We start from the raw sequence: 8,362 nt of genomic DNA, 5'->3' as shown, positions 1-8,362 counted from the left end.
AATACAAAAATTAGCTGAGCATGGTGGGGCATGCCTGTAATCTCAGCCACTTGGGAGGCTAAGGCAGGAGAATTAGGAGGCAGAGGTTGCAGTGAGTCAAGACTGTTCCACTGTAATCCAGCCTGGGCCACAGCGTAAGACTCTGTCTGAAAAAAGAAAGAAGAAAGAAAGAGAGGAAGAAAGGAAAAAAGAAAAGAAAAGAAAAGAGAAAGAAAGAAAGAAAGAGAGAGAGAGAAAGGGAGAGAGAAAGAAAGAGAAAAAAAGAAAGAAAGAGAAAAAGAGAAGAAAGAAAGAAAGAGAGAGAAAGGAAAGAAAGAAAGAGGAGGAAAGAAAGAAGGAAGGAAGGAGAGAGAAACAAAGAAAGAAGAAAGAAAAGAAAGAGAGAGACGGGAGGGGAGAGGAGAGGAGAGGAAAGGAAAGGAAGAAAAGGAATAAAAGAATGGCTACTCTGTAGGCAGAGCAATGGCATGGGTTGCTCAACTGAGTATATTTACAGTTACTTCTTGATTATATGCCAAACAAAGGGTGGATTATTCATGAGTTTTCCTGGAAAGGGGTGGGCAATTCCTGGAACTGAGGGTTCCTTCCCATTTTAGGCCATATGAGGTAACTGCTAGATGTTGCCATGGCATTTCTAAACTGTCATGGTGCTTGTGGGCGTATCTTCTTGCATGCTAATGTATTATAATTAGCACATAATGAACAATGAGCATGACCAGAGATCACCTTTGTTGCCATCTTGGTTTTGGTGGGGTTTGGCTGGCTTCTTTACCACATCCTGTTTCATCAGCAAAGTCTTTATGACCTGCATCTTGGTGGCATATTTTTTAAGTGCTGAAAGGAAAGAACTGTCAACCCAGAATTCTGAATCAAGTGAAAGCATTCTTTGGGTTTAGGAGTGAAGGTGAACATTGTGGTTAGCTCAGTTTCACCTTGAATATCTCTTAAATCCCCTATGCATGCAGTGAATGTGGTTTTATATATAAAATGTTGTACAGCAGTAGCTGTGTGCATATAGTGTGTACAGAGATGCTCAGTACCCAACAGGACAAATCTGCAAAATACAGCTTCACCATTGAGCCATAGATGGAACTGCCGCCTCAAATTAGAGCTCTCTTTACACCTGTTTCTATAGTTAAAATTTCGTGAATTAAATGTGTGTATGATACAAGTCTACTGCAATTCCTTTATTAGAGAGAAGCTGCAAGAACCAGTGATCCTGTTTCTTTATATTCATGCCCTCATCTAATTCCTTCCCCCTGAGATGTGGGCTGCACCTAGTGACTCATTTCTAACGAATGAAGTACAGCAGAAAGTGATGGCTGTCACTTCTCAGATCGGGTCACAAAATGGCTGTTGCTTCTATTTTCAACTTCTCTCTCACTCTGTCTTGAATCACTTTCTGAGGGGAAACCTACCTGCCAGTAGCCAATGCCATCTGAGTGAGCTTGGGAGCAGAAGAATCACCCCATACCCTCATCTCAAGTTGAGCTTTTGAATGACACTGCGGCCCCCATCCAGTAGCTTGATTGCATCAGAGGGAAGAGACATGGCTAAGGGGAGCCCAGATTCTTGACTCAAAGAGACTATAAGATAACAAATATTTTATTGTTTTAAGCCACTATATTTTGGAGTAATTAGTCATACATCAATAAATAACTAAAACAGGTGGCCTCCTGGGACACAAAGAAAGATGGAGAAGGTTGAATATCAGAGAGCATATCGTAGGGACAAAAACACAGAGTCCACGTCACAAGTTATCATGCGAGCCCAGAAACACAAGCATCTAACATCTCATCAATAATACGTTCCCACACACCATCAATACTTTTACCAAAAAATTCCTAATAGATAATAGTTCAGCTTGCATTTTCTAAAATTGACTCGATATGGCTCTCCTTTGGTGGGAAAGGAAAAAGAATAGTTGTCTCTGTCATTAACTTAATGTGATGTGTCAAATTTTATTTTATTTTATTTTATTTATTTTTTGGAGCAGGGTCTCACTCTGTCACCCAGGCTGGAGTGCAGTGGCGCAATCTCAGCTCACTGCAACTACTACCTCCTGGGTTGGAGCAATTCTCATGCCTCACCCTCCTGAGTAGCTGGGATTATAGGCATAAGCCACCATGCCCGGGTCATTTTTTTGTATTTTTAGTAGAGATAGGGTTTTACCATGTTGGCCAGGCCAGTCTCGAACTCCTGACCTCAAATGATCCACCCGCCTCAGCCTCCCAAAGTGCTGGGATTACAGGTGTGAGTCACCACTCCTGGCCAATGTGTCAAATTTTAGATGAGGACACAGAGAACAGGGCAGAGGAGCTGAACTTTAATAATCATTCTCACATCAAATAGAGAAACCGCATCATTACTGTTTAAATGCTTGTCTCCTTCAAAATTCATGTTGAAACATAATAGGCAATGTGGCAGTATAGAAAGGTGAAACCGTCAGGGGCGACTGGGTCATGTAGGTTCTGCTCTGATGAATGGATTAATCCATTCATGGATTAATGGGTTAATGGATTAATAGGTTGTTATGAGAGTGGCATTCGTAGCTTAAAAGAAGAGGAAGAGAGACCTGAGCTAGCATGGCCCCTTGTCATGTGATGCCCTGTGCTCTAAAGACTGCAGAGAGTCCACACCAGCAAGAAGGCTCTCACGAGATGTGGCCCCTTAACCTTGGATTTCTCAGCCTCCATGACTGTAAGAAAAAAGTTCCTTTTCTTTATAAATTAAAGTTTCAGATATTATGTTATAAGCAACAATTAGAAAATCTTTAAATCCACCTAGGACCTGGCAGCCCACTCTGTGGCTTCAAAATGTCCTGCCTTTCTGAGCTAAACCAGTGTATACCTTACATGTATCAATTTGTCTTTGCCTATATTCTGTCTCCCTAAAATGTATAAAACGAAGTTATAACCTAACTGCTTGGGCACATGTTCTCAGGACTTCCTGAAGCTGTGTCATGGATCATGATCCTTAACTGTGGCAAAATGAAATTCTAAATTGATTGAGGCCTATCTTAGATACTTCTTGGTTTGCAGCTGCAACCAAAGGTCAGTCAGAGTTGCGTCTCATCTGAGGCTCAACTGGGGAAGTATCTGCTTGGAAACCAGGGTGTTGGTGAGGGAGGAGACCACTCCTCTGTAAAGAAGAGAGATCAGACTGTTACTGTGTCTATGTAGAAAAGGAAGACATAAGAAATACCATTTTGATCTGTACTAAGAAAATTGTTTTGCCTTGAGATGCTGTTAATCTGCAACTTTAGCTCCAACCCTGTGCTCACAGAAACATGTGCTGTATGGAATCAAGGTTTAAGGGGTCTAGGGCTGTGCAGGATGTGCCTTGTTAACAATATGTTTACAGGCAGTATGCTTGGTAAAAGTCATCGCCATTCTCCTTTCTCGATTAACCAGGGCACAATGCACTGCAGAAAGCTGCAGGGACCTCTGCCCAAGAAAGCCTGGTTATTGTCCAAGGTTTCTCCCCACTAAGACAGCCTGAGATATGGCCTCGTGGGAAGGGAAAGAACTGACCGTCCCCTAGTCTGACACCCATAAAGGGTCTACGCTGAGGAGGATTAGTAAAAGAGGAAGGCCTCTTGTGGTTGAGGTAAGAGGAAGGCCTCCATCTCCTGCATGCCCCTGGGAACAGAACGTCTCAGGGTAAAACCCCATTGTACATTCATTCTATTCTGAGATAGGAGAAAACTGCCCTGTGACTGGAGGCGAGATATGCTGGTGGCAATGCTGCTCTGCTACTCTTTACTACACTGAGATGTTTGGGTGGAGAGAAGCATAAATCTGGCCCACATGCACATCCAGGCACAGTACCTTCCCATGAACTTATTTGTGATACAGATTCCTTTGCTCACATGTTTTCCTACTGACCTTCTCCCCACTATCACCCTGTCCTCCTGCAGCATTCCCCTTACCAAGATAGTGAAAATAGTAATCAATAAATACTGAGGGAACTCAGAGACCAGGGCCGGTGCGGGTCCTTTGTATGCTGAGTGCTGGTCCCCTGGGCCCACTGTTCTTTCTCTATATTTGTCTTTGTGCCTTATTTCTTTTCTCAGTCTCTCGTCCCACCTGACGAGAAATACCCACAGGTGTGGGGGGGCTGGCCCCCTTCAGACAATAACCCAACTGCTTGGGCACATGTTCTCAGGAATTCCTGAGGCTGTGTCATGGATCATGATCCTTAACCATGGCAAAATACATTCTAAATTGACTGAGACCTGTCTTAGATACTTTTTGGTTTGTAGCTGCAACCAAATGTCAGCCAGAGTTGCTGTCTCTTCTGAGGCTCAACTGGGGAAGGATCTGCTTGGAAACCATGGTGTTGGTAAGCAAGGAGACCACCCCTCATATTGTCTTATGCCCAATTTCTGCCTCTAAAGAAAGAAGAAGTAAAAACTAAAAGGCAGAAAGGAAATCCACAGGCAGACAGCCCAGCACTACACACTGGGCCTGGTAGTTAAAGATCGACCCCTGACCTAACTGGTTATGTTACCTATAGATTGCAGACATTGTACGGAAAAGCACTGTGAAAATCCCTGCCCATGACGGGCCCCTCACGGCGTTTCCCAGAATCTGGTTCCCATCTTTATCAAACTTAGAGTGACACTGATTAGCCCAATGCTTTTCTTTTTTACCTTTTGGACATATTTCAGACTCACCAGTTTTCTTTTTTCCCCTATCTGGCAGCCTGACTCGCTGATTATTTCTACATTCTTTTTCAGTATAAATAGCTTGTTTAAATTCTTTGAGCAATTTAAAAGGAAAAGGCTCAAATGTAGCTATATTTCCCTGTTGGTCTGGGGGGTGTATTCTAACAGGGAACTGCCAAGCCTCTAAATCACCTTCTCTTCTAGCTTGCTGGATTCCTGCCTAAATAGAACTGATAGTGGTTGCTCAAGGCACTGCTCGAACAGTCACTGGGGCGACTACTTTTCACCCAGTGTCCTCCGGAATAGAAAGATCTGGAGGGTCAGGCCACTGTTTATGGCCAGTTTTGGGGTCAGTTTATGGCCAGATTTTCAGGGGCCTTGTACCAACAGAATCACTTGAACCTTGGAGGTGGAGGTTGCAGTGAGCCAAAATAGTGCCACTGCACTCCAGCCTGGGCAACAGAGTCAGACTGTCTCCATAAAAAAAAAAAAAAAGAAAGAAAACCAGGGATATGATTATACTTCCCTCCAAAGACAGGAGTGAGGATGGGAGTCATAAGCTGTGAACAGTGCCTGGAATGTGATGAGCCTTCAATAAACCTCAGCCATGTGATGATGATGATTGTATTAGTTTGCTCCAGCTGCTGTAACAAAATGCCACAGCCTGGGGGGCTTAAACAACAAAAATTTATTTTCTCACAGTTCTGGAGGCTGGAAGTCCAAGATCAAGGTGGCAGCCAGTTTGATGTCCCATAGTGCCCCTCTCCAAGATTTGCAGAAGGCCACCCTCTCGCTGTGTCCTCACGTGACCTTTTCTCTGTGCTCATCCCTGGTGTCTCTTTCTCTTCTTATAAAGACACCAGTCTTATTGGATCAGGACCCCACCCTCATGATTTCATTTAACTTTATTGTGTCTGAAGAATCTATCTCCAAATATAGTCACATTGGAGGGTTAGGAGTACATATTAATTTGGGGAGCAGATAATAATTCAGTTGATGATTCTCATTCTCTCTCTCTTCATCTCTCTCTCTTTCTCTCCACTGCAGGACAGACAGACAGAGAATAGGAATATACAGCTGAAATGTGGGCAACTCTCCTGTCAGCTGAAGAGGTAATACCAGGAAGGGTGTGAAGGAAATCCTAGGTTTGGGAACAGAATGAGGTTCCTGGGCAGATACTCCATAAGTGACTTCCTCCCTCCTGGTTCCCTGGTCATTTGTCTGTGAGATGTTCCCCTCCTGTGGAGAGCTCCAGGAGCTGCTTTTCTCTCCGTCTGCCGACTGCCAGCACCCCATCTGCCCAGCTCATCTAATTCCTAGAAGCTACCTAAACAAGCAGCCTATATTTCATAAACCTCTTGGGATCCATGCAAAAGAAACTCACTGAAGTAGCTCAAGAAAAACTAAAATAAACAGTTTCATATAAGGACCTATGAAATTTTTCAGCAATCCATAGGTGTGACAGTCAGCATTTCCTTTGTAACAAACTACCTCCCTAAAACTCAGTGGCCTCAAACAACAGCCATTTATTTAGCTTGGAATTTCATGGGTTATCTATTTTGGCTGGGCTCAGCTGGATAGTTCTGGTCTCTATAGGGCTCACTCCTGCATCTGGGGTCAATTGGCAGATTGCCCAGGGTCTGTCTGGACTAGGATAGCCTCATAGCTGGGATAACTGGCCTCTCCTTCATATTGTCTCTCATCCTCTAGCAGGGTGACCCAAGCTTGTTCATATGGCAGAGGCAGGATTCCAAGAGTAAGGGCAGAAATTGCAAGGCTCCTTAAGTCTCAAGCTCAAAAGGGACATGCCATCACTTCTGCCACAGAAAGGACTTCATTGACCAAAGTCACATGACTGGCCAAATTCAAGGGATGGGGAAGTTGACTCCACCTCTTACTAGGAAGGGAAAAATCTATGGCCATTTTCCCAAACTACCAAGAAATGTGGAAGTACACACAGCTCTCTCTGCCAGCCTCCTCCATCCACACACTTCACCCCCACCTCAAGCCCTTACAATTCCTTTCCTCCTGCACGTGGAATTCACAGTTCTCTGTCTCTCTCTGCAGATGGGCACTTTGTACTTCTCTATCCACGTGGGAAAAGACCCCATCCCATAGCTTCCAAGTCTACAACATCCAACATCCCTGTTCAAGGGGAACAACCCAACTTAACCAGACTCCCTTTGCCCCGTTTCTGAAACACTTCAAGAAAACATACAATGGGTTGACTTGGTGCCATCCTTGGTCCCATTGCTGTGACACGTTGTGCAAGCAAAGCATCAGAGGCTCAACCCTGTCTGTGGGAGCTCAGTGCTCAGAAAACAGGGGGGAGGTTTTACCTTGGAAATTGGCCAAACTCCAAAATAGGTCTTTTACACATGCTGCTCTTTTTTTCTCTTTTTCAAAAAGAACCAAAAAATAAATAAAACACCACCACTTCTGAGTGGTTTCTCATGAAGCCTCTCTTCCTGAGAGTGGGAGAGGCATGTTTGCAAATAAGATCAACCTTTGAGCTTTGCGCTGTTCGAGTTTAGTACCTCTCCATATGAGGATGGCAGGCACAGGGCACACAAATATGGCTGAAACTCCTGTGGGGGATATATCTCACATTTGAGGAACATTCGGTGCTTCTGTGACCAACACAGAACCACCTAACATGGCATCTGCTTAGCAATAATAGTAGCAGAACTCAGTCCAAGTCTTGTCTGTTGAGTGCTCTCCATGTGCCATCCACTGCCTATTCATCTTACATGATTAATATGTCATACTAGGCCAGGCACAGTGGCTCACACCTGTAATCCCACTACTTTGGGAGGCCGAGGGAGGTGGATCACCTGAGGTCAGGAGTTCAGACCAGCCTGGCCAATATAGTGAAACCCTGTCTCTACTTAAAATACAAAAATTGGCCGGACATGGGAGCACGTGCCTATAATCCCAGCTACCCGGGAGGCTGAGGCAGGAGAATAACTTGAACCCAGGAGGCAGAGGGTTCAGTAAGCCGAGATCATGGCCACTGCGCTCCAGCCTGGGTGAGGGAGTGACACTATCTCAAAAAAATAAAATAAAATAAGTAAGAGATGTTAGCCAGGCACAGTGATTCACGCCTGTAATCCCAGCATTTTGGGAGGCCAAGGCAGGCAGATCACCTGAGGTCAGGAATTCAAGACCAGCATGACAACATGATGAAACCCTGCCCCTTGTTATCACAGAAGTGGGGATGTGGCTTGTGTGCTGCCTAATCTTGCCTAGAACTAAGTATACCTGCTGTTCTTTTGCTTCTGGCTTAACCCTTGGTTATCCTAATTCCCTATTCTCCTGCCTCAAGAGGTGGCCACAGCAGCCCTGGGCCTGCCCTCCTAGGGCTGATAGTAAAGTGAGGGAGACAGACCTGTTCCCAGTGATGACCCAGAGTCATCACTTCCCTCTGGGAGGCCAGCAGGGGAGTCTTAATCGAGACTGGAGGATCCAGGAGGGCTTCCTGGCAGGGGAGGGGTCAGCTGTACTAGAGAACACATTAAGATTATTAATAATAAGAGCAGCCAGATGGCCAGGCATGGTGCCTCACGCCTGTAATCCCAGCACTTTGGGAGGCCAAGGCGGGCGGATCATGAGGTCAGGAGATCAAGACCATCCTGGCTAACACAGTGAAACCCTGTCTCTACTAAAAATACAAAAAAAAAAAAAAAAGTAGCC

The 8,362-nt window shown here is 44.8% G+C and overlaps 1 long non-coding RNA gene across 1 annotated transcript; it reads left to right on the top strand.

The window, feature by feature from the left end:
* Positions 1-5,706: 5,706 nt before the first annotated feature.
* On the top strand, positions 5,707-7,105 carry LOC111525210. Its single transcript, XR_002726029.2, has 2 exons — positions 5,707-5,781; positions 6,737-7,105. It is a non-coding gene; the product is annotated as an uncharacterized LOC111525210 (long non-coding RNA).
* The last annotated feature ends 1,257 nt before the right edge of the window (positions 7,106-8,362 follow it).

The sequence above is a fragment of the Piliocolobus tephrosceles genome, chromosome 21 (genome assembly GCF_002776525.5).
Source record: "Piliocolobus tephrosceles isolate RC106 chromosome 21, ASM277652v3, whole genome shotgun sequence".
In the NCBI taxonomy this organism is placed as follows: domain Eukaryota; kingdom Metazoa; phylum Chordata; class Mammalia; order Primates; family Cercopithecidae; genus Piliocolobus; species Piliocolobus tephrosceles.
Note: the sequence above shows the minus strand (reverse complement) of the source record. Positions and strands in the feature narration are given on the sequence as shown.